This window comes from Mustela nivalis (assembly GCF_964662115.1).
Source record: "Mustela nivalis genome assembly, chromosome: 15".
In the NCBI taxonomy this organism is placed as follows: Eukaryota; Metazoa; Chordata; class Mammalia; order Carnivora; family Mustelidae; genus Mustela; species Mustela nivalis.
The window spans coordinates 76213784-76240770 of NC_139034.1; the positions used below are offsets into that span (position 1 = coordinate 76213784).

General features: G+C 42.3%; 1 protein-coding gene across 8 annotated transcripts in view; it reads left to right on the plus strand.

Moving 5' to 3' along the window:
• MBNL2 (muscleblind like splicing regulator 2) overlaps positions 1–26987 on the plus strand; it is a 156751-nt gene that overhangs the window by 19622 nt on the left and 110142 nt on the right. The window lies entirely within an intron of this gene.

Sequence of the window (26987 nt, forward strand, 5' to 3'; positions counted from 1 at the left end):
GCCCAGGAAAGGCAAAATACAGGACCAAGGAGGGCTCCACGCTGGTCCTGGGGCCCAGCCGTGTGCTCACCGTGAAGGAGCCTCCGCTGTGTTCTCTCTCCTTCTGCCTCTGCCCAGACCCCCGGAGCTAGGGCATGTCTCGGGCATCCTCGGTCCGTCCTTCCCCAAGTGACTGTCTGCAGCAGCCGCCAGTGGCGGGTGTGTGCAGCGGACATAGGAGACAAAGGTGATCAAAAGACTGTGTTCCCTGAACACATCGAGTTCCACTGTGGTTTAGGTAGATAGATTTCCGGTTTACTCAGGGGGATGAAAAATTAGGGTCCTTAAATCACGTTCTAGCCAGACACAACAGCAACAAGGTCAACTCCAAGGACATGAGGACTGGGGGCGGGGGGAGCGGGGTGCAGTGGGCCAGGAGAGGGAGAGTGGCTCTCCAGGGCAGTGGAGACAATCCAAAGGGCAGCACGAAATGAAAGGCGAAAAGGGTGTCACCATCTCCGTCTAATTAGCATGTTCCTTCTAATTAGGGGCTTCTGAGGCTTATCAAGCCCCATCTATAAACTAAAACTAATAGGCAGTTAGGGGTTTGTTTTGTTTTGTTTCCTTTCCTTTTCTTTTCTTTTTTCCTTTTTTCTTTTTTCTTTTTTCCTCCCAACCCTTCAAGGGAAAAACACATAAATTAAGATTTAATTTGCCAGCAAACAGCATAATGTGAACGCACAGAAACAAAACTATTTTATTCAGCATGGATAAGGCTGGATATTTAGGGAGATTTTTATCTTCTAGCATAGATGTTGTTTTGTTATCATTCATCAGAAGCTGCAAGGAAAGAAAAAAGGGATGGAGTGAAAACTTGCCCGAAGATTTCTCCTGGTTCTCCCCACATCTCTGTCTCCCACAGCATCAAAAAGGCAGGAATGGGAACCACACCCTTCTCTTGGCCACGGTGTAGACAATATTTTGCCCTCCTCACTGGCGAAAAATGACGAAATTACAACACAATTCATCTCACATGACACTGGATAATGGTGGTTTCAAAATTCCTCATAGTTTAAAGACTGATTTACAGGATTAGGTCATAGAAATGCCTGTAAAATTCCAATGTGATTATTTACTTATGTGTAGTTGGTTGCAAGTATTACCACACGCCCCGAGAAAAACCCCACTTGTGAAGATCTTTGAAATGAATTTCAGTTTGCTTGCATGACTTTTTTTTTCTTTTTTTTTTTTTTTAGCTGTCTTGAATAAAAACAGGCTGTAATTTTGAAAGCAACAAATTGAGGGAGACGGGTGTTGGTGGCCGGAGGTGGGGTTGGGGAGGAGGCCACCACCCAATAACACTGCTGAATAAATAGGCTCAGGAAAGTGAAGAAAAATCTGGAAACTAACAGAGACAAGTCAACTTACATTCACGATGGTCCCGCAAACCATTGATGTTCACCAAGAACCATGAAACTTTGGCTTTTTCATGTATTAACGGCCCTTTTGTGTCATTCTTTTACAATGTAGACCAGCTGATAATGTGCCTTGTTCCTCATTGACTTTGCAATCTCATTCTTTGCCACAAATATAATGGCCTGTTTGTTTTGCTGCTGGTGCACACTGGCCAAAGAATCAGACATTTGTTTCACATTGCTTGTTTTGAAGAAATCAGTTCTGGGTACATCTTTATACTGCCCATGAAAACAGAGGCTTATCTGGGTGAAAGATACCCCAGGTCTGTACTGGGGTAAGCATCCATCTTTCCCCTGCTATAGAAAATGAAAATGAAATATAATAAAACTTCATTTCAATCTAATTATTAAAGAGTCTGAATTATAGGCTGTTCGTGATGATGTACACTTTTATTAATTATAACAACATACAGCAATTTGAACTGGCCAAGAGTATTTCTCATAATGGCTCTTAAGAAGTTCTTATTAATGAAGAGATAGGAAGGATTTATAAGTAGTATTATAGGTATTTATATCTAAATGAACGGTAATGAAATGCCTAAGAAGTTTGGTCTCATAAGGAGCGTAAATAATCCCATTAGAACCATGTTAAGACTGTTAATTTATTCAGCAAGCACACCCCCTCTGCCCCCGTTTTTCATAAGCAATTCAAAGGTAACCTTTAGCCTAGTCTGGGGGTGGTTTCAACTCACAAGGGAACTCTGATCAGTTGGTGGTGGCTGCCTGCCTGGAAACTTGTTTTGAGAAATTTGCCTTTGCCAAGACTAGATTTGTAGGGAGAAAGTGCCGGGATTGATTAGTCATGCCTGCTGTGGACAGGCAAGGTGGGAAGAGAGAAACTGAGTGAAATCCATTTGCTGCCTTTGGCTGGGTGATTCAGAAGTCCTGTGCAGTTGGTCTTATTACAAAATCATCCCCAGAACAGACTGCAGACTGATGGTAACTTCCATGATTCTGGTAACAGTTTCTAGGGAGCTCCAAAATCCAGCAGTTGAAGGTTCTTTCTACCAGAGTAGTAGTCATTGAACTCCCTTAATTCACTTAAACCCTAAGTGAGAAAAGTACATTGGATTTATTAATGTAGCTATGTGAATGCGTTTTTATTTTTCTTAAGTTTGAAAAACAATATTTTTTGCGCCCTTTCTTTCTATTGAATATGGTATTTGGGGAATGGAGTGCAGGTTGCTGTTACATGGGAATGAGCCCTTTAAAATGGTATTTTGATGTTTTGTTTTAATTTCATGTGTAGGATTACATTTTTTTTGGAAAGAAAGTGAACAAGTGCTAGTTTTCCCTTCACTAAAACAAATCTGAAGCTCGGGGGCCAGGTCCACAGAGCATCACAGGTTTCTTTTATTTCAAGTTAAATAGCAAACAACAAACAGGACAGAGGCAAGGAACTAACTCTTTTTAAAGCACCTGCTTTAAAATGTTCTAGGTACCTTGACAATTGCTTTCAAAATGTTCAAAAAAAAAATGTTTTTCTAACTTAATGCTCCCAACTTCCTGATGGATATGGAATATTGTCCCATTTTATAGATAAGATGAATGAGGTTTAGGAAGGTTAGACTGTTAGGTCAATATAGGGCTTAAATTGGAATCAGCTTCTAAAGCAGGCTGCAATTCCTGTGTGGAGTTCAGAATTTAAACATAAGCCACTTGTGCCAACTTTTAAACAGGACTTTTGCAAGAACATTTAATGCATTGACTAGTAATTCTAGAACTTTAGCATTTCAAGAGTCCTCAATGAATTTTGGCTACTACTATTTCTCTCTCTCCCTCTCTCCCCGCTTCCCCTCCCCCGTTTCTCTCTCTCTCCTTCTGTCTCACACTTTCTCCTTCTCTCTCTCTTCCTCTCTTGTGTGCACATATACATATTTAGGTGTGTGTGTGTCTATACAGAGTGAATGCCTACTGAACTTCAAACGTTTATGGCAAACCACTTTGCCTTTTTATTAAAAAAAAAAAAAACGTGAATACCTACTTTTTATGTTAGAAAATTATCTAAACCTAGAAAGGGTAAATTTTTATAGGAGGATAAAGACTGTAAAGTATACAATAAAATCAGCAGTGTGTGTAAGAAACCAGAATATCATCCTGACATTTTATACAGTATGTAAATTGCAGTTCTAATCCAGAGGAAGTCTGCTTTTAGTTAAGCGCTGTGAATAAACTCCTGTTTCTAAAATTCTCCATCTCTCCTTTGGTGGGAGGGGGCAGTCTGGGGTGGGCGGTAGAGAGAAACTTCTTTTTTTCTTCTTCTTTTTTCTCTGAGAAGGCTTTTTATTAATTTCTTTTGCTGAATTTTTGACCCTGGAAAGAAAAGAGAGCTATTGTACCAAACCGCACAACAGGACAGGCTCCCCCAGAAGGGATTTTTTTTCCTTCCTGCTGAAGGACTCAGATACCAGCTTTATGAGCTGGCTATAGTCAGCTTTATCGCAAAGCCAGTAGATTTTCTTAATATACTTATTGCTGTTCTGTAAATAGCACAGGGGCAGTCAGTCATGAATCTGAATCACTTGCAGAGTCAAAATGAGACCGAGACTGGTAATCTTGGGGAGCAAGTGTTGAGTAGCCTCAGTAATGAAACTAGTAATTGGAATTATTTCTCAGTGAGCAGGCTGATGGTCTCCACACCGATCCTTTGAGCACCATTGTCTACCTCTGAAACTTATTGAGGTAATGCAAGCTGGAAGTACTTTATTCACTCTATAAAATTCTCCATAAATATCATACGATTAATATTAATGATCATAATTGTATTAAAATTCTTAATGAAGACATGAGGAGAGCTCTGAGATTGTCCACCATGTTTCTTTACAAAGGTAATTCACTGGGGTGCCTGGGTGGCTCAGGTCATGATCCCAGGGTCCTGGGATCGAGCCCCCCATCGGGCTCCCTGCTCAGTGGGAGGCCTGCTTCTCCCTCTCCCACTCCCCCTGCTTGTGTTCCCTCTCTCACTGTCAAATAAATAAATAAAATCCTTTAAAAAAAGATATTTCATTAAGAACTACAGTACGCTTTTTTTGTTTCTTTATGTTCAAGAATATTTGGAGGAATAGGCATCTGAATCCTGATAATGCTTGAATCCCATAAAAGCCATCAGAGAAGGGGCTGAAACTTTTTTTTCCCCTTTAAAATGGTATGCTACCGTGATTTTTAAAATTCTGAATTGTCTTTTGATTCCCTTTGAAAGAGGGACAGGAGAAGGGATATTTCCTAAGATCTAGGGCAGCCTTTAATTCTAGAAGAACGTTACTATAGTCCCTCTCAGAGCTCTTAGGGAAGGCATAATTTGTCTCCTGTTTCTCTTGCTTATTGGCTGAACATAATGATATGATCTATGATGATGATGTGTGGATTCAGACGTCAAGTGTCGTTGTGAATGAGGCAGTCGCACTGTTTATATGAAAACTGTGTAGAACTCTAGATGTTTTTAGTTCATTCATTAGTCAGACAGTTGAAAGAAAGGAAAACAGAGTGGTTGGAAGATTAACAATGTCACCTACTCTGTATTTTAATCACATTTTGATTGGGTGGTTATTATTTGTATCTTAAACAGTTTAGAAGAAATTAATATTTGAATCTGCAGACCAATTACTCTACCTGTGATTTTTACCCCCAAACATGGCTGTACCCAAGTCTTGAAAACATTCAGTCTGTGTCAGAGCCGACAGTGCAAATCCTTCATTATACTTTTTAAACCTAAAATAATTTGTCATCAGACAATCTCATTCTAGTTCAATGTTTTTATGTTGCACTAGAAACAATGTTTCTTGGCAAATATTCCTTCCCATATTTATTAGTAGTCCTGGATTTAACATGTAATTATTTACTCATTGCATAACAATTTACTTTTCATAATATTTCATAGACGTGTTTGAGGCTCTTGTACATGGTTGAATAGCTTAGCTGATTAAAGGAAGAGACAGTGATTACGGGTTGCTGATATCATGGACTCGTGCTTCATCCCAAGCCTTTGCCAACCCTTCTAAAAATATGTGCTCTGAGTCCCCAAAGAGATCAAGCCCTAGCATAATATTTTAACCATGTAAAATACAAAAAGAAACTCGACGTTTGCTATCACTGTTATGAATAATAAAATCGAGATAATTTTTTTTTTCCTTAGGATCCCCCCTTTTATTCTGAAATCCTATAAAATCAAAGGCGGTGAAGAGAGGTGGAGCTGTACCTTTAATGTGATGTTAAAACGGTCTCATTTGGTGCCTTAGTGGTTAATTTTACATTAATTATGTTTTATTATTAGCAGTAATAATAAGGAGTTATAATTTAACATTTTTATGCCAAGTTCCATGAAAAGTGTTATGCAAATTTTACTATATTAGGAAGCTACAATTTGCAAGCCATTGTCACTCTGTTCATTCTTTTATTTAATCTCTTTTCTTAAAAGTTGGCCAGCCCCCTACCACAACCTACTCACTGCGAGTTTGAATTATTCAAATGAACATCAAGTTGTTTAAACATTAAACTGTATTTTACTTGTGACTTATTTTTCAGTCACACTTATTATAATAACTTCTGCTGAATAACTTGGACAACAGACTAGGAAATGCAGTATTGCTTCTTGTATCAACTAAGTGGGCAGAGTCCATATCAAAGAAAATGTGTCCAAACTTAGCAAAATAATGTGATTTCCCCGGCTTACTACTTTTTTTGCCTTTTAGGTTGTTCAGTCTGGAAAGTATATTCACATTTTATAAATGCTCGTCTCTAGATCTTCGTGACATTTGACCTATTGTTCAGTTTTAAATGAGGAAATGACATGGTTGCCAGCATAAAAAGCCCAAGGGGCATTTTTAGAATTTTCTGAATGTTTTTTGTTTTATTTTATTATCTGATGATAAAATATTTGCCTCCTGAAGAAAAGATACAAAATATTTACTGTCACATGGTAAGCATTTGAATCTGACATTCTGCATTGCTAGAATTTAAGAGATGCTTAGTATCTAATAATATGAACATATAATAATTTATTTTGGCATTTCCTATCACTTAACATTGACATTGTTTCTAATTTTTTTATTTTCATAAATTATGCTATGATTAATATCCTGATATGTTAAGTATATAATCCCATATGTTTGTTGATTTTTTTCCTATAGGATATATCCCTCAAAGTGGGATTCTTAGGAACTGTATATTTTTTGACCCCTTGATTATTGGGAAATTCTTTTTATTTTCATGTGGAAATATATGACAGAGTATGTTATTTGGAGTAATAATTTCCCTGAACATTCTTTAGATAGTTTTCTATTGGCTTTTAATGTTTTATACTCCAATAAAACTTTTTTTTTAAGATTTTATCATTATGTGTGTGTGTGTGTGTGTGTGTGTAAGAGAGAGAGAGAGCGTGAGTGAGAGAGAGAGAGGGCGGGGGCAGAAGGAGAGAATTTCAAGCTGAGCGTGAAGCCCAAAGCAGGGCTTGATCCCAAGACCCCAAGATCATGACTTAAGCCAAAATTAAGCTATTGCTCAACTGACTGAGCCACACAGGCACCCTCTATGGACATTTTTCTCTTGACTTTTAATGTTTTGTACGCAAGAGACAAGCCAGCCAATTTGTTGGTAGTTAACTCTTTTTTGGGCAGAGGGGCTAAATAATGTTAGAAACTTTCCCTTGTCTTAGTTGATTTCTAGAATGTTCTAAGTTCTCAGAGCTTTTCGTTTGCTTTGCCTACGACATGGAGGTCTCTTCTTTCTTGGCTCCCTTTGCACTTCCCCCAATTTTCTGGTCTGTATCTTTTAATTCTGCTATTTCCACTGTTCTTTTATTTTTATCTCTCCAGGGACATGAGTCATTCTTCGTTTAGATTTTTGTTTTCTGACCTCTGTGTCTGTGAGCAGCTCTTGGATCATTTCAACCTCTTTTTCCTTTTTCTCTATGTTGTATAAATATGTCTCAAGTGTATTCTCCACCTCAGTGACTCCATTTTGTTCCCTGACAGTGCTCTTTATTGCATAAAATTAAGTTTTAAATCTGCTACTGAAATGGTGGTTTCCTCACTTTTCTTTCTGATGCCATCAGGCACCTGCCTCTTTCAGTCCCTTTCAATTCCCTTTTGTCTCTTCTTACCATCTTAACTTCTCTGTCGCAAAGATTATGAAAAAAGGATGGTCATTCCTGAATTTTATCGAAAACACAAAGCAAGATGCTATCTTAACATTTCTTCATTTTCTTTTATGATACACCTTGAGCTGTCCACCGTGACCTTCTTTTTTTTTAATTTGCAGACTCTTTCTGCTGGTGCCATTTGGATCTTTTTGGCATATCTAAGGTTTTGTTTGTTTGTTTTTATCCAAAAGAGGCCTGTCCAGGCTTGGTTCTTTTTATTCAAGACAGGGCACAGAAATCTTCTCGTTGCTCCCCACTTACGACCTGACTATCGAGAGACTCGTCTTCCCAGATAGGAGGCAGAGGACTCCTTGGCGTGAGCCGGATTGCGTTCAGTGGTGCAGCAAGCAGGCTCAGGGCGGCTGGGAGGGAATTCCAGCCAGGGGATACCCAGAGCGGATGTGTCATCTCTGCTTCAGTTTCTTGCCCTAGGGATTACTACTCTCCACCCAACGTTTCCTCTGCTTAGCCTTCATGCCAAGCATTCAACCCAGCCAAGCCTCCTTGCTATTATTGCCTTTCCCACTGCGCAAGGGAGACAAACCACTGAAACGCTGACTTTCAGTTTCGTGTAGCTATTCGGCAAAATGTTGGATTTTTCAGTAGGACTAGTAGCAACAGAGATTTCAAAACATAAAACTGACACAGTTTCCCTATTTCTAGCTCCAAGTTTTCTCTTTCCATATTTTTATCAACTTGTGGTTATTTCACTGGGCATTTGGATGAGGGAGTTAGGTAGCTTCTCCTGCTCAAGTTGACATCGTACCAAGAAGTCAGAAGTTTTCAGTTAAAATGTATCAAAGTCATTAAAACTGGATTGACCTTTTTGTTGTTTGCGTTGTGTTTTTATTCTCAGGATGACTTCCATGATTCTTACCAAAGATTCACCAATAAATTATTTTGCCCTTTTGTGGAGTATCTTTTTAATCAAATCAACATGTAATTTATTTTGGTGGCTAGTATAAGCTAATAAATACAACAAATTCCGTTCGTTCTCCATTTTCCCAATTTTTCTGAACAATTCCTTTCAAATAAGACATCCTTTTTCCATGTGTAGTACTTATTATATTGGATCCTGAACTCTTGAGTATACTGACATCCCTTCCAAGATGCTTTGAGTCAGTTGCATTGATTTGTCTGTGTACTCTTTAGCAGTAACAAACAGTTTTAATTGATTTTGATTGATAGTACATATATCCCTCTTCTAAGGTCAATCCCATATATTATGATTCTTTTTATGAAATTTGTGTTCTGTCCTCATCTGTTTCTTCCAGAAAAATCTCAAAGTCATTAAGTTCATTTCCATACTTAGAACAACCTCCTCCAGTAAGAACCAAATATCCTTTAGAGACTTTATTAAAACTGTGTTGAATCCATAAATAAATTTGGCAAGAACTAGTACTTTTAAGTGATAGGAATATTAATCTAGAAATAGCTCTCAATTTTTTTAAATGATACTTTGTATCTCCGGATAAAGTTTGTTAATTTCTTGTCCAAAACATTTTCAGTTAAGATTATTTCTAATTGTTTTATGCTTTACGTAGCTGTTATGAGTGATACATTTTCTATTATATATTCTACCTGATTCTTTCAAGAAAACTGTTGTTTCCATTTAAGTTTATTTACTTATTTCATTTCTGGCAGCTTAACAGAAATCACTTTTTCCTTGTGAGATTTTAATTTAATTCTCTTAAATTTTCTGGATATATCATCATATCAAATCAAGATAATGACAATATTTTCTCCTCTTTCTCAACAGTTACACCAGATATTTCTCTTACATATTAATGTATTGGACTATTTCTTGACTTTTAAAAAAATTTGAACAGCTCATCTTCTGAAAATTCTCAAAAATAAATGGTTAGTGACAGAGGTTTCTCTACATTTTATATCCTGCTATGAATCCAAGTTTCCCCAGGGAATCTTAAACTAATTATAGCAACCAGCAGTAGATGTTTCATCTTGCTAACTGAAACCCAAGACACTTAAGTATCTCACAAATATTAGTTTTATGATATTAAGAAATGGAGGGCAGTACTTTTAGACTGATGGCACTTAAGTTTCCTGCTTCACAGAAAATATAAGTTTGAAATATAAATTAAAGACATCCAACTACTTTTTATTCCTTTGTTTCATCCATCTGTCCATCGATCCATCCATCCATCCATCTACTCAACAAATATTCTTGAACCCTGTACTTAAAGCAGAAGAACGATGAAGTCTAGTCCCAACCCAATAGAATGCCCCCCTTACACTTACTAGGGATGTATGGTTCTGCTCACTTAACCCCCCCCCAAAAATGTTCATGTCTTGATTAAATGATATCAAGTGAGTACTTACATACTTATTAGGTTCTTATTACACTATTTATATGCTTATGAGCTAAAACTTGATCTTCGGAAAAACAACACTTGTGACATGTGAGTAAAACCAAATATCACTTGGGGATCCTATTCCTCATTACTAGAGGGCTTCTCTTTCTGCCTGTCCAGTTCTTTTTTTCCCTGAGTTGAGGAAAGTCTGCAGCTATACAGGTGAATGTGGAAAAAGTAAACATTTCAAGTTTACTAGTTTTCACACTCACACACACACACACACACACAAATCCTTTAGGAATCCTCCCTTTGTAAAAGAGCGATGCACAAAAACTTTCTTTTTATAGTGATACCATACTTATTTTTAATACTTATTATAGAAGTTATCCATATAGTGTTCTTTGGAAGCTTACATGTGTGAAAATGTACTACATTTTTCTTAGGAGTTTCCCAACAAAAATTATTCAAGCATATAAAATTTTTAATGATAAATGTTGCTGAGTAAGAAGCATTTTAGATATGTAGATTAAAATATTATAACACTGAACCATCTCCAAATGTGTTAATATTTATGATGTCTCTTTAAAAAATAAACTATGATCCACACCTAAAAATAAAATAAAACATAAAAAACATTTTCCTAGCATGATGGAAGATTTAGTTACAATATGATAAAAAGGAAGGCATTTAGTAATATTCCAGGTGTAGCTCATGAAAACTTTGGTTGCAAAAGTTTAAATTAAAACAAAAACTAATTTATCAACTTACTCTAATGTATTAACTCTAACTTATCTCTAAAATGTTTTCTGCAAAGCATTTGCCTCTATTTTGAAAACTTATTTTTCAGTCTAACCATTTGATTTGAACTTGCCTTTTTGAATTCTTTGACCCTAAATTTAGTCACCCCTTTAATATTTAATTCTTATACTTGTAGAGACATAAGATGATCTGCAATTCCAAATACATATTATCCATAGTCACAGCTTGGACTCCTAAGAAAAATAGTTAATTTGATAGATTTCCTAAAGCAAGATCGATCTTGTCAAGTGAGAGCAAACACAACTGAAACCAAATGGACACAACTTTTCATTGACGTGAACAGCCCAGGTGACCTTGGCTGGCTCTGATATTGTAGTAAATAAGTGAGTATGTTAGATTTCCCAGCCCCAAAGTTGTGACACTGAATCCAAAGTATGCCGTCATGGTCATTTGGGGCATGGGAACGATCTAGAGAAGCTCTGTTTTCTTCTCCAAGGAGGGTTAGCGATGCAGATGAAATCTTGAGCTTTAACTTTGTGTTTCTGCTGCAGGGTAACAAAGCAAACCCCATGGGGTCACCCATGTCTCCCTAAAGATCTTTGCCACTACTGGGCAAGAAACATGACTCCTAGCGTGTCCAAGGCAGAGGTGGCCCTAGAGACCCTGCTGTTAAGTATTTCTCAAGTGTTTCCACTGAGGCATCCTTAAAGTAAAGGAGACAGTAGTTAGTCACCTGAGACTGAGAACGACTGACAGAAGGAGGCTTCTTATTTATCTGAGGACTCTAAATGGTACCTTCTACTCCATTGTATATATCTGCTCTAATATAAAAAATTCAAAATTACTTACCCTTGAAGGTATTTGATTTTCCCTTTTATCCCAATGTTTGTGGGGTTTTTTTTTGTTGTTGTTTGTTTTTTTTTTTTTAGTAAAATTGATGCTTTCACAAGCTAGACAATATATTTGCCTTTGGCTGTGTGGCTACTCACACCTGAGTCTGACAACCATTGCTTGGTCTAACATCTCCTTTTCATGGTTGGGTAAGCCAAATTCTAGAGAGGAACTCTGACTCACCCCATATCTCCCCATGACTGTGCAGAAACTAACTCAGCTCTTCTAACTGCCAGCCCTACGCATTTGCTGACAATTAGGCAATTAGGCTCCTCCCCAAGGTAGTCTAGTATATTTCAGACAGCCTTTACTTCTTACACTTTTCCACTTTGGAAAAAGAAGTGCTGATGGCCCTTTCTTTCCAGAAACTGCCTGTGATCTAGTAAGCTAAGTGTGTTTTCAGTGGGGGATGAGAGGAGTGAGCTGGTTTCTTACAAAGTGTCAGCAAACTACCCAAGGACTTGTGTGTTCAAGCACCCCATCCTCTTTCTGACCCTTGGTAACCAAAATCTGAAGGAAGCCATGGGAAAAGCCTAAAGCACTGGCCTAAGACGCATAAGAGTGAACCCTTAAAACTGCTGGCTTGGGGACAAGATCTCCATCTTCAGTGGTTCTTTGAAAATAGAGCAACTACCATTTGAGATGCTGGATAGATTTCATAGTTGATGAGGAGTTAGTTCAAGCAACCAGCACCGTGAAGAAGTTGTAGCCAAGCTTAATATTTTTCTGCTGCTGAGTCATTCTTGCTGGAAAAAAAAAAGTAGTGCAGACAGGATCATCTCTGCCAAGTGCTGCAGAGGTTATCAACGTGGCCTTCACCAAAATTTCCACCATCAGTGTTGCAATCTCGCTGCCCTGGGTCAACGAAGAACCCAGGGATGAGATGCCTTCTACCGGGGCTCCGCTTCCGGTCCTCTAGATTCCTGCATAGACGGCGTATCTCTTGGTCCCGGCAACAAGCAAGTATAGACGGGGCAATGGAAGTTTCAAGTTCAGTGGTTTGCTCAAGGGCAAACGGCATCTCTCGACTCTTAACAGTTGTTTCTCATACAGATACATGCTTTTGTTAAATCCTAAGAAAGTCATGTTGATTATATGGCAGTAAGCAAAACATCATTTATGCCTGCACGTAGAGTTCTATTATAATCATAAAAATTAGTTTGCACTTTACCCCATGTTAAAAAGAGGCTTCATTAGGAAACTAATGCTTTACGTGTAAAAGCACTGTTACATGGACAAGTTGGCTTTTTCATACGCACTATTAATGACCCCAAATTCAGGGGGTTCCTGGGATATACAGAGTGGTCATGGGATCATCTACATTCCAGAAAAGATATTGTTCAGACTCTCTCTTTTTCCCTCTCTCTCCTTTTATCTTGTCAGATTTGGTCTGGCTCAAAGCTATTGGTTCTCTTAGAGAAGGAGGTCAGACCAGTTTGAGAAATAAGCAACCTTAGAAGAGCATTGAAATAGGCACATGGGAGCGCAGGTGATAAAATCATTTTGGAAAATAATGAACAAGTAACTTGAGAGCTTGTCACGAGGGTGGTAACCCAGGTTATGCCAGGTTATTAATTTTCCAACTCAGCAGTATGCCTCTTAAAAAATACTTAAAGGAAAATGGATACGTTTTCAAGAGAAATGCAGTTTTGGTAGAAGAGATTAAGGAACCCAGTGAAGTCCACAGGTCATTAGACCCTGAAAAGCAAAAGTAGGCACATTTAAATACGAATTGTATATGGTTGGGGGCGGGGGGGCAAAATATGTCTTTGAGAGAGCAGCGTTGTATACATTAAAATAGACGTCTGAAGATTTCATCGTTCATCTCCGTGATACCGAAGCACCTCTCTCTCTCTCTCTCTCTCTCTGTTTGTTTCCCTCACAGTGGACTCCTAGAAATGGCCCTGTCACAAGGGAGCAAAGCCCCAGGTGTAGGCGGTGATCCCTAGGCTTTGCACTTTGCTTCTCCTTTTGCAGGAATTAGGGAGCGCGCCGGCCCCTCAGTTTCCCCCTCCATAAAATGGGACGCACGTTGACCTCCTAGGAAGTCGCTCGTGACCAGGAGCCGCGGAGCCCGTGACTTTTTTTCCTTTCCCCCAGTTTCCCCGTTGCACTCCGTGGAGTGGTGGCCCGCTGTTGCCATGGTGACACAGCACCGGGTGCCGTTGCTTAGGAATAACGTCAACTGGTGGCAGCGGGGAGGCAGTGCTCCGCCTGGGAGGAGAGGAGCCCCGTCTGCTGGGGAGGGGGGCAGGATGAGGAGGAAAGAAGGGGCCGGGGGAGCTGGATCTGACAGGTTGCCTGTGGGGCTTCCTGCCTGCAGGGATTAGCATCCTGTTACCTGATGATGCCTGCCTGGGCTACATCAGAGTGCGTTACGTTTTTATAGAATATGCACTTTGTTGTCACGTTTTCCCTTTTTTTTTTTTTAAATTTTTTTTTATTACTCAGAGCTCCCGGTTTTAAGTGCAGTAAATATTTGTTGTTGATTTCCATTCTAGCAGTTAGTTCAATTTCCTGAAAGATAAGAGGAAGGAATCATTGACTCAGACTCATTTCTGTAGCCTGCTTTATCCTTGGGGTTTGAGTCATTCCTTGTCCGCAGCGATTTTAAAAACTATGGCAGGAAATTGATTTTTTTTTAACTTCTAGGGTGAGTGAAATGACATTAAAAATCCTGTTTTAATAGATGGACCGCTCTCTCATCCTGATTTTCTGGGTTCTTCTTTTCTGCTTAAGTCAAATGGTGCTTTGTAGCAAAATTTCTATTTCGTTAAATATTAATGAAATACCATCGTCTTGGCATGTCTGACCCTGGTGGCGATCTTTCTCATAGTGTTCAAACACACCAGCATTCCGCTTCCTTCTGGGGTCTTCTGAATCTTTGGAGTGTCCAATCTGCGTGCCCCATATCTAGTTCCATGCCAGAATAACCGTGTTCTGTAGTTAGTGGGCTGGGGTTGGATGTGAGAAGAGGTTGTAGAACTAGAAGATTCTTCTCATCAGAACTTCCCTCGGATGTTATCAACTGCTGGATTCTGTATCTCGGGAAGAAGCAGACCTGGCTAGGGCTACTGTCTCAGGGGACAAGGGCAGAGGAAGATTTGCTCTCTCTGGTCTGTCTTCAGATATATGTCAAAACTCCATAGTATCCTGTTTTCAGGATCCATGTGACTCAAAAATTGGGTCTTCACTTGCTTCACTTCACTCCAGGGCCAGTGATGGAACCCCTTGGGGCCCACTCTTATCAAGGAACATATTCACATCCACTTTCAGCAAACTTTTCTGCTGACAACCTTCAGGAGCCAGTATGGCTCCCATTCAGAAAGTTCGAGACCCTCCTCCAGGACTGAGACCATAGCAGCTCCCACCACCGCACCCATGAAGACTGGGCTGGAGGTGTTGGAGAGTTCTTGGCACCCAGTAGCATTCTATGTGCTTTTCTAGGAGAAGAGAAAATGTTTAAAAGTATTAAATCTCTGGGGTGCCAAGACCCTAGATCTGTGTCCTTTTTTGAAGATTAGAGCTTAAGTATTCAACACCTGCTCCATCCCGGTGCTGAGTGCAAAACCTAGTCACTTCTCCACCTCCCTGGGTGCCCCCTTGGATCTGGACTCTGGAGCAGGAGCACAATGGTCTCTCCAAATGCCTCCCCCCGCCACCATGCAGATGCTCCTGTTAGATCTCACAGCTCAAACAGCCTGGTAACAAATCTAGGCCAAACCCAGCAGAGCTGATAAGATTTCCAGAAGAGTTCCTAAAAATACATCTCTCCTTAAGTCAACCTTGCCAATCACTGTACAATCCCAGAACTTTAAGGGCAGAAGTGGCCTTAAAATTCGTTGTACCCCCTCTAGTTTAAACTGACAGGATAATGAGAACAACAACGTTTGAGGAATATTTGAAAGCGCGTCATGAGGATGGAACAAAACCATAAAGCAGGCACACACTATGAGCTGCTGTAGTCTATTCATTCATTCATTTGTTCATTCATCCACATACTCATTCAGCAAATGTTTACTGAGTGTTTACTATGTCTTAAAGTTTTTGTGTGGCATTAGCTGTCAGGGATACACACAGACCTGCCCTCACAGATGTTACATTCTGGTTGGGGGAAGAGTTGAAAAGACAAGTAAGTCTATTTGTGAGGATCTAATAAGGATAAGGACTTTGGAGGAAATAAAGCAGAGTGAGCTAGAGTGAGGGAGTAGGACTGAAACCATATTGCATCAGGAAAGGCCTCCCTATAGGAAGACATCTGAGCCATGTGACTAACTGGAACAAGGCACATTTCCAGCAGAGGGAACAGTGACGTCAGAGCCCTGGGGCAGGCCAATGTTTGCTGCTCAAGGACCAGCCCCAGGCAAGGAAGGGTGGCTTACGGTGGCTTAAGGTGGGCTGCTTATGGTCATGGCTCTTGGCTTTCACACCCAGGAGGTGGGGAGCTATTGGGAACTCCTGAGCAGAGAAGTGATATGATCTGATCGCACTGGCAGAGGGTCTCCCAGAATAATGTGTTGAGACAGGACTGCAGTGGGGTCTGGGGAGAAGCAGAGGAGACTGGTTAGGAGCTTATCACACTCATCCAGATGATGGTAGTTGAGAGGAAGGTGGCCGCCGTGTTGGTGGTGAGAAGGGGCTAGATTTGGGATCTGTGAGAAACGTAGAGCCAGAGGAACCTCCTAATGGATCAGATGTGGTCTGTCAGAGAGAGGGAGGAAGGGGAAGGAAGAGGCGACAGAGGCGACAGAGACAAGACCCAGAGAAAGGGCACAACTCTGGGGAGCTGTCACTGCCTGCTGGGCTTAAAGTCACAAACTGGAGGAGAGAGTAGTGAAACGGAGCCAGGTGGATTTTGCAACCGAACTGCCTGTGTTCAAGTCCATTCCCCGCCCCCTCCACATTCACCAGCCATGGCTCTGCTAGCCTCCGCTGCCTCCAGCGAACACTGGCCACGGGGCATACACTCTGATCTCTCGGCTTTAGGACTTTTCACCTCAAAAACGTGCTAGCAAAAGGTTCTCAACAAATGTTTGTTTTAAGCCGGTACCTGGGTCTTATCTCACCACTAAAGATGTCCCAGGATTCTGTCAGTCTGCCCAAAGCACCTGCCTCTTTCAGCCCATTGAGATGTGGGCACTTCTCACAGCTCCTTCCACACGGCTGCTCGGGCCAGCTGAAGCCACAGGCTCTTCTGTCCTTTCCAGAGCATGTGGGACTTGACCCAGTGCCTCTTGGTGAGGGACACCCGCCATGCCCGCTTCCAACATCACTCACACCCACCCCCAAGATACTTAACAAACCTAGATGTTTTCTGATACACCCTCTCAGAGAGCAGACACAGTTTCCACAAGGAGAAGACACCAGCACTGTCCCCCACGTCGTCAACTCCAGTCACCTCTCCGGGTGCTCTTGCTAGCACTCAGGCCTTCTTGTTGTTTTAAAGTGTTCTGTCTCCATGGCCTTGACTTTTGAAATTGACAGCATCCCTTCTCTATCATGGCTCTCAGATGCCAAGGGCAGATGGAGAAAGGGACGAAACCATACTTTCATTTTCAGAACAAGCTCATGCTCTCACACCGAGGTCTTGCCTCCTGGGCCACTTGACATTCTCTGCCTTGATCTCATCTCTGCTGCCTGCCTGCAAGGGCCATCCGAAGCTTCGAGAGCTCTCTGCAAGCCCCAGACCCACACTTGCCTGTCTGGGCAGGTAGAACATCTCCTATCAGTCTCAGAGGGCGAGGGCCACAAGACAAAAGTGGCCCCATTTTGTTTTCCTGCTCTCCTGCTGAAAACCAGGCTGTCTCCTTCACCTCCGCCCTTCTTCCAGCCCTGCATCTGAGAAATGAACATCTTCTTTCTCGAGGGGCCTCCGCTGGAGCTGGTGGCCTCATCCCGCCTCATCCTCTGGGCCAATTCCAGCTCTCTGGCCCACAGCTCTGTCCTGCCGTTTCTCCATACTCCTGTTGGGTTTTCCTCCTTCCACTCAGGAAAGAACGGGAAGACTGGCAGTGAGACGGGAGAAGCAAGCACTCTCGCACTCTCCCAGGAGCCTCACCTAGTGCAGCCTTCCAGTTCTGCGAGCAAAGCCCAGGTTTACAAAGGGTCACCTCCCCGGGTGCACGCAGGTAATCAGTGCCCATCAGACTGCACAGCAAAGCGAGTTCCAAACTTCCCCTGTTGCTAATGGCATTCTTGCAACACCAGATACTCCACGGAGCTCCAGGCACTGAGCGTTCATTTCCCAGCTGCCCTCCCCTTCCCCCTCCACAACTCTGAACCGGGGAAGCTGCCACCTGGAGGGTCAACAGTGACATCGTCACGATGACGTCTGTCCACGTGCCAGTGGACCCTTCTGGCTACTCCCTCCATCTTGGAGCTCTGAAACTCTCTCCAGCGCCCTTGATGCTGCAATATCCAAAGAATCATTTATTTCTCGTTCTTCTTTTTCCATGGTTTCGCTTAGGCCTCTTCTTTCTGTCACTTTCATGTAACTGACGGACTGTCCTTGACCGGGCTCAAACCTTTCTCATGTCTCCCTGGATAGATACATAGATGTAGATATGGACATAAATCTCTCTCCCTCTCTCTTCAACCCCGATGCTCCTATTTCCAATTAGCTTCTGCTCCCCGACATCCTTCTTCCTGGGAAGAGCATCGGTGTCCACACAGGATCCAAATTTTGAAGTTCTCTTTCACTAATCTCTTCCCTCCTGTCTTCATTCCCAAAGATGATGTGTTTCTAATGAATTTTCCCCAGAAACACCCTCTTCCTTTTCCTTCTCACTGCTGCAATATAATTTTCCATGCCGATTCTGCCTCTTTTCTGGACCATTGCTATCATCTCTAACCAAGGGTAACATCTGGGAGACCTTCTCATTCTAATCTATCCTGGGTGAATCTACCAGATAGAGCTTCCTTCAACTGGGGTCTTATCTAGATCCCTTTGGGGCTCCCCAGTATCTACTCTGCTAATGATCCTGACAGTTTATACCCGAGACTACTCAGTTGGACTTAGGCAGATCTGTGGCACTTTTCTCAATGGGGACCACCCTATAAATTTAAGGAAAATTTTCTTTGGAAATCTAAGGGAGTATTTCTCTCCCCTTTGTCCAGATGACTAGGGAGCATCTTGAAAATGCAATGGGCAGGAGTGAATGAAGGATATTGACATCTTGCAATGTTCGTGACTCTCTTGAATGAAGAACCGGCCTATGACTTGTGACTTTTGAGTGTCCTGCTGGACATTCACAGAGATAAAAACCCTGTTCATAGTGATTGGGTCAAGATCTTAACTGTTCTTTTTGTGCAAAGTATTTATTAATTAATTAATTTTTATTTTTTTAGACAGTTTTAAGATAACTGAATTTTTAAAGAAGGTAACAACCGTGTAAGTTGAGGCAAGATTGTCCTTTAACTTGTTAGGAACTGTAACAAGAATTGTTTGACATTTTGAAAAGACACATCACTTGTTACACCTCTTAGTCTGCATTTGTGCCCGTCACACTCGTAATCGTGGTTACATGCATGCAGGGGTGAGCGTCCGACCGCCTCATTCTGTCTTCTAACATACGTGTCCCTAAGCGGTGAAATTTCAAAATACACATTCTTTGTTTTATTAAACATTAACTTCCTTTGACATCTTAGTTGTATTTCAGTGTGGTGTAATGTAATATATTGATTTTTACAACATGTGAGTTTGTTGGCTCTGTGATTTATTATCTTCATTTTGTGATCATCCAAGTTATGTTAAAAACTTTTGTCCAAAAAGGGAGGCTTGACATTTGTTAAGGTGTATAGATAGATCAGATAGCCGTTTGGCTGGCGATATTGGAGAGGGAGAAGGGAAAAGGTCAGCCGAAAAGCAGTCCTGTCCACAAGGGCTGTGGCCAGGGAAGGAAATGAAAGTTCTGACAAAGACTTCTCTGGGAATGCAGGGGCTAGATTGCAGCTCAATAATCATTTTTTTCTGACTGTAGCCACTGAGTCCTGGACATCCAGGAAACCGGTAAGTGCGGTCAGTCTTAAATGGTATCTAATACAATTGCTTTTATTCTCATAAGAGCATCTCCTAACTGAATTACAAATGTTTAGATAGAAAACACAGGCACAGTGAAAAAACATAATTTGAATACAAATATGTGTTGAATATATTATATCTGGCTGTCGTCTTAGGAATATATTTAGACATTTCTCCTCTTCTAATTAAAGATGGGATTTCTTTCTCTGCCCATTCCTGGAAACCGCAGTGAAAATGGACTAGAAATTTTCATGTGTTAAAATGAGACCCGGATTTTATGAATCTTTCGCTTGCCTTTTAAGATACAAGAGAAAATTTGGGGATGGGAATTTCTCCTTTTATTGCTGTTGTCTTGAATGTTGGCTTGTCAGACCCGCCATGGTGACCTTGGGTGGCCAATGTTTTGATTTCCCCAGGGAAATGTATTTGAAAGTGTGTTCCACAGAAAAAAAGTACCACGTAAGATGAAGGCATTATTATTGTTAGCCTGGTTCTTTCTCTGCTTAAAATGGATGTGGGTTTGGAATTAGTCTTAGAAGAGCATCCATTGGGTGGGGTTATGGACATTGGGGAGGGTATGTGCTTTGGTGAGTGCTGTGAAGTGTGTAAACCTGGCGATTCACAGACCTGTACCCCTGGGGATAAAAATACATGTTTATAAAAAAAAAATAAAATTAATTAATTAATTAATTAATTGAAAAAAAAAAGAAGAGCATCCATCAAAAGTTGGTCTAAGTAATATTCTGAGAAGGACTTCCTAGAGTGTACCAGCTTCATAGAAAGGCCCTTTCTACTTTCTGTTATTTATATTTCATTTACTTTCTAGAACTTTATGACTTTTAGTGAGTGGAAGTTATTTCCACCTGTCACTTACATGTGTGCATGTGTGTGGTTGTGCGTGTGTGACTGTGTGTACGTGCACATAGATGTTAGGCATATAGATGCCATAGCTAATGTTGATAAGGGTTAGATACTGTATGGGGAGTATTTACACTATTTAATCTGTGCTGGCTGCAGTACATGTATTTGTGGCTTTGCTGTTTTCCACCCCTTGATTCCAAACAGGAAACTGGAACTTGGAGAGCTCAGGTGACATCACATAGCTAATCAGGCTAGAGGAGCAACTAGAACCCCACATAGAAAAATTGATTCTTACCCCCAAAGCGTGCAGAAGTCTCAGAATGCCATTTCATGTATATTTTCAGGAAATTAAAAAACCTGTTTCAAGGTTCTACAAAGAAGCGTCTTTTTAAGGACAGTCACTTCTGCCACTCCCTCTTCTTCAAGAAGTCAGTGGGGTCCTTTTCTCCTTTTGCCTCTCAAGTTTCTGTATTTTTATTGGCACCTTAGGCTTCCTGTGGGAAGGCCCCAGGGAGGGACCTCTTCTCCGTGGTGACTGTGATTACAGGGCAGGATTATACCCTCTCCTGGAGGTCAAGTGGCTCTCAACCCAGCACTGCAGCCGGCAGCTTCTCCCGTCCGTCTCCCGACCAGGCGTCTGCATCTGATAGGTGCGGGCTACGGCCCGTCATTGATCAGGGAAGAGAGCCCACTGAGAGCTATTTTAAATCAAGCTCCAGAAATAGAAGTGGGGATGTTCAATCGTCAGACTGCTCACAGGAAGGAAAAAATCATGCTTTAAACATATATTTGGAGAATTTTAAACATTAAAAAGAGGAAACCCGAAGATGCTCCAAATTAGAAATTAGGAAACTCAAGGAGACATAGTTTCTTGATGGTCATGAGATTTATGGAAAATAAAATTAAAGGCATCCCATAAATTACTTAATGGATAATGAGTCCTTGCCTGGCTGACTCAGAAATCTGTTTGTTTTGCAAGGACCCTTTGATGAGCTCGCTAGGAGGCCGATGTCTGGCAGACAGCTACATGCCATAGGTGACCGAAAGTGACCTATTTTCCTTAAGGCGGTCTTAAATTTTGATCAATCTCAGCCTCAAGATCGGGCATGATTGATGTTTCTCCCTTCAAAAATGTACAGACTAGCTCCAAAGCGTCAGCAAGGCGAGGACACCTGGGGTCCCCGGCCTGGGCTTGCCTGGGAGCTGAGGGGTGTGGAATGAAGGGAGGTGGCGTCGCTTGAGGGGCCCGGGCTGTGCTTTCCAGACGGGCCTGCTGCACCATCCCACAGCCATGAGCGGACGTGAGCGGCCCATTCCTTCTTACAGTCCAAAGCCACAGCTTTCGGCAAATCGAACCCCTAGAGGAGTTTTAAATGTATTTTGAAAAATGAAGTGTCGTGTGAGTAAAGACCCTAAAAATAGCCCGTGATTATTTTGTAGTCGAGCAACAAGTCCTTTGGTATTTCAGGAAGTACTCTAGAACTTCGTTTCTTTATCCTTGAACTTCAATCTTGTTTTCCTTTGAAGATGGGTCCCGCAGTGGACCTCGGTTTTTGTTACATTGGGGCGCTACAAAGCAGGTCCTCTGTAAAGATCTCCAGCAGGATGGGGCCGCTTCCTAGGGGCCACTGGGCCTCCGAGACGGTCCTCGCTCAGACAAGGCTCCTCGAAACAAAGCCTGATGCGCCCCAACGAAAGGCCTGCTTCGTCCCGAACAAAACCTACAGGCTGGGAGTTCATTTATTCTTGCAGTTCTCATAGAATGAAGTCTTGTCCGGGACGGATCTCTCAGGGGTCTTTTGTTGAGTTATGTTTGGACTCATCAGAAACACAGCCTCTGGGAGGGGCCCTCAGCCAGCCCTCCTGCAGTTATTTCTGGGGGAATCTGTGACCTCGAGACCCTGTGATCAACTCAGGGCTGCCACCCTTATGCCCTCGGCACGAACAGGGGGGCCAGGGAGAAAAGCTTACGATGGCAGTTCTCAGCCTGGAGCAGGCTTCAGCGTCACCCCGGTAGGGCTTGTTAAAACACAGCTTGCCGGCCTCACCCCAGAGTTTCTGAGTCAGTACCTCTGGGCGAGGCCTGGGAATCTGCATCCTAATGAGCTCCCAGAGGCCTCTGCTGTGCTAGCCCAGCTGTTATACTTTGTAAATCACAGGGCTAACAATGCTGGGTTTTGAAGATCAAATCATTTATCCCGGGGGCAGATCCTCACTCTCACCCCTGACCTCCTTGGCAAGAAACAGGGTAAGCCAATGCCACCGGCTCTGATTTCCCTTCCAGGATAATACTGAGATTCCCCATTCAGAGCCTTATTCCTTTCATTTACTCTTTGGTCCATATTACAGTGCAGATGTTCATTGGAGGAGGATCGGGACTTTGTTTGACAAACATTTGTTAAGCATATTCTGAGTTCTGAGGATTTGAAACTAATGGGAGGGTCTGTTACAGACACAGGGCAAAACCTGGGGGCATGCGGTTGGATAAGTCAGTATTTAAGTTCTTGAGAATTAGGGGGTCATACTTAAAAATGATCACCAGGTACTGTTAGAAAGTGGGCTAGAGAGATCAGCAGAGGGGGCGGTGGGGGTTTTCGAGGAGCAGGATTTCAAGACTCAGAGGCCATATCAATCGTCAGCCTGCAAGGCTACGGGCACCGCCTCCTCTCTGAGGGGCTCAGAAAACCAGGACGGGGAAGAACACAAGGTTCCGAATGCCTGAAGGGGACAAGGCGAGGAACCCCGATGAAGAAACCAGGCCAGAGAAATCACTGGGAAGAACTACTTCTGAATTCTGCCTGGGTTCTGCACCGGAAGGAGCTAATTGGGGACAGCATGGATTGGAACGTTGGAAATAAAACTGAAGCATGAGTCAAAAAGAATTGAGAAAAATGGCTGCACGAGCAGAGAAGGAGCTGGAAAATCACGTAAGTGGGAGACCCTGCTTTCCCAGTGGAGCCCAGAAACCTCTGGGAAAGGTAATAGGTGCCTCGCATATAAGCAGGACCAATGGCAGCATACATGGGACCTTTTTGAGAATGAGAAAAAGGTGCTCCCTCCATTCAGACACATTTTCCAAGGGGCTCCTCTGGGCAGATGAACTAAAAAATGCTGCCCACTCCTCCCCACGCCCCCAGAGCGCTGGGGGATGGCCTCCGCCTCCGTGTTTCCAGCAAGCCCTCAAACCAAGGGGGCTTCCCGACAATGCTTCCCGAATACTTGGGTACGCATCACATCCAGGGTCACTGCCGGGGCCCCAGAGTGTCTGATGCATTTCTGGGTTGGTAGCAACTGAAGGAAGAAAGCAGGGACCGGTGAGGCTTTTGTAAGAACACTGTGGGATTGGTACTTGGGGAAACTTCTCTGTGGGTTCTCTTCGGGTGCAGAACCAATCAGTCTGAGAACCGAGGGAGGCTCCAGATACGTGGCCCCCAGGACCCCATTCTGTCAGTTCCTTTGATCTCAAATCCACGGTCCTGCTTTTGGCATCTGTGCATCTGCAAAAGCCATAAGCCTGGCCGTTGATACAGAATCCTGAAACAGAAGTACTCAATAGATATTTATCCAGTAGCTCCTCCTTTCGCCTTGCATGAGGACAGCATGTCATTGTTTACAAAGTATTTTCTGTTTCCTCGGTCCTCTGTCCTCCATTCCTCATGTAGTTAGGAATTGTTATCCACATTTTACAGATAAAGGGATTGGATCTCAAAGAAACCGACTTACCCAAGGTCGCATGAAGGAACTTTGGCAAAATGAGGCTAGAAGCTGGCTCATAAGGCAGGGTACTTTCCACCACTCCATTACCTTCTGTGTTGGCTGGGAGAGAAAAAAAATGCAAACGCTCCTAAGACGTTCCCACTAATAGAAATCTAACGGGAGCTACATATTGCTCTGAATTCTGGAGGGGATAAAGAGAAGCCAAGTGAGTTTAATTTTCATAGTAACATTTAATCCAGTGAGTTAAAATATTAGCAACTCACGTTGTAGTAAATATGAAACAATATTAACGGGACATTTTCACATTGTTATTTGTATGAAGGATGTGAAAGCAGTGTGAATTTCACACGTAAAGCACAACTCAGGAGCTGATTTCATTGGAAATTCTGGATATGTATTTAGGTCTCATAAAATATACAACTGAAAAGTAGATTTATGTACTTGAGTCAATCCAAGCACACTTGGAAGTTTTCCAGTCACTAAACTAAGGATCAATGTTTAAGTTAAATTTACATTAATTAAGAATAAATAAAAAACTGAAATTTAGTTCCTCAGTGGCACTAGCCACCTTTCAAGTGTTCAGAAGCCACACAGAGCTGGTGGCCTCCTTACTGGAGAGCGAAGCCTCAGCATGTCACCCTCCTCCAGGGAATCTGTAGTCTGGTAGATCCAATACGGATTTTGGTCTGTGTGTTAGCAGAGTTTAGTCTTGTGTCAAAAGTTGGTTTCTTCCATCCTTACCCATCACTGGCCTGGCCACCTCCTCTGGTGGCCTTCCTTAACCTCCTTCAAATCTGCTCTCTCTCCCCCTTGTTCCGCAAGTACCTGCTCGTACCCATTCCAGAAGATGGAGGCGGTGATGGCCTAAGGGAGACAGTGTCTTTGACAACAGTAGCTCTGTAACTTTTAGGATAGAAACCGAGCAAGGGGAAGAAGGAGGGTCTTCATGAGAAGACAGCAATATTGTTAGGTACAATATAGTGTACTTCCGTTTCCTTCTGGAAGGTCACAGGACTTTGGCCATCCGAAAGCATGGCTCCACTGGTTTTATTTTATTTAATTAATTAATTAATTAATTTGACAGACAGAGATCACAAGTAGACAGAGAAAGAGGAGGAAGCAGGCTCCCTGCTGAGCAGAGAGCCCAATGCGGGGGCTCCATCCCAGGACCCTGGGATCATGACCTGAGCCAAAGGCAGAGGCTTTAACCCACTGAACCACCCAGATGCCCCAGCTCCACTGGTTTTAAAAGCAAGTTCACCTCCCTAAATCCCGACCCGCTAAATTCTAGTTGGATTTTCATAGTCACTAGAAATGGCAATCGATTTTTTCCCGGGAAAATAATACTTTCTTACCCAAAAGTATAAGCAAATGGCCACCCCCTTCACTGGACTGAGTTGAAAGCCTTGTTCCTGCGTGGTTTTGAGGAATACTTGAGTCATTACTCATTTACCTTCTGTGCATAAATACGTGTTTGCCTTCTTTCCCTACACCTGAAGCCATGGCCAAGGTTGTGCTGCCTTGGGGGTGAGTTCTCCTGCATCTTTGTTGTCCTGGAATATCAGACCCTGGTCCCTAGGTCTCAGGGGCTCTATGAAATATTGTGTAGCTCGAACTCGATGGGGCCACCCTATCATTTGAAACCTCATTAGTAGTCCCTTGGCTCCGCGAAATCCCCAGGCAGGAATGTTTTCTTTCCCTTGCTTCCCTCCTCCTTTGTTCTCCGCGGGGGTTGGTAATGGGGGTTGAGGTAATGAGGGTGCAGGTCCAGGCTGGTCTGCGAAACCTGACCCAGAGTAAATTTGGTTATTAAACTCCTCTTCTTGAACTGCCTAGTTAAGCGAGTTGATGTTCGCTGCTGGGAACACAACGCTGCCGAACAGACAAGCAGGAGCCTGCCTGTCCCCTCAAATATTTTACACGCGGAGTTAGGTATGTGTCATAGCTCCCGAGCTTGCCAATTTCCTTAAATGCACATACAGTTATTACTCATTCAAACACTTCTGCTAACAAGTAAAAAAGTCCTGGGATGAAGTAGCGTTTCCTACTAGTCCCAAGAGGTGTCCTGCTAAATAAATGTTCTATGATCAGATAAGCTTGAGAGATGCCATTGTTTCTCTTCCCCTGTTAGAGACTCACGGGAGAGCAGACGAAAAGAAAACAAAACAAAACCCTATGGCAAGGAAGCCCGTTCGGCCCGGTTTACCTGGAATTAACGAAACCTAATTACCATGAGACCTACTTTTTCAGGGAACATTTCTGAGCCGTGCAAAAATTATGACTGCCTGAATGTATTTGTACATGCTGATTTTAAATAATCGACTTCCAGTTTCCATTAAGTTCTTATTTAAAATTTTTTAGAAGGACATCAAGGCGAGGTATGCGTTGAAAGTAGCTTGTAGCACGTAAAATTTATGAAAGTGATCGGTGTCTGATATTTAGTCTTTTATGCTTCCTGAACCCAGCCGTGTTAAATTTCTAATATTTTAATGGCTCTGTAGTCCTTGAAAATATTAAAAACAATGAAATATAGTGATTTCAGAAATTTGAATTTACTAATTATATGTTTTAAAGGTTTTATTTATTTATTTGACAAAAAGAGAGAGAGAGATCACAAGCAGGGAGAGAAGCAGGCAGAGAGAGAGGGGGAAGCAGGCTCCCCACTGAGCAGAGAGCCCAGTGTGGGACTCAATTCCAGGACCCCAGGATCATGACCTGAGCCAAAGGCAGAGGCTTTAACCCACTGAGCCACCCAGGTGCCCCTACTAATTACATTTTTGTTGTAGGAATGTGATTTAACTCCAGCATTCCCCACAATGGAGTAGACTGTGACT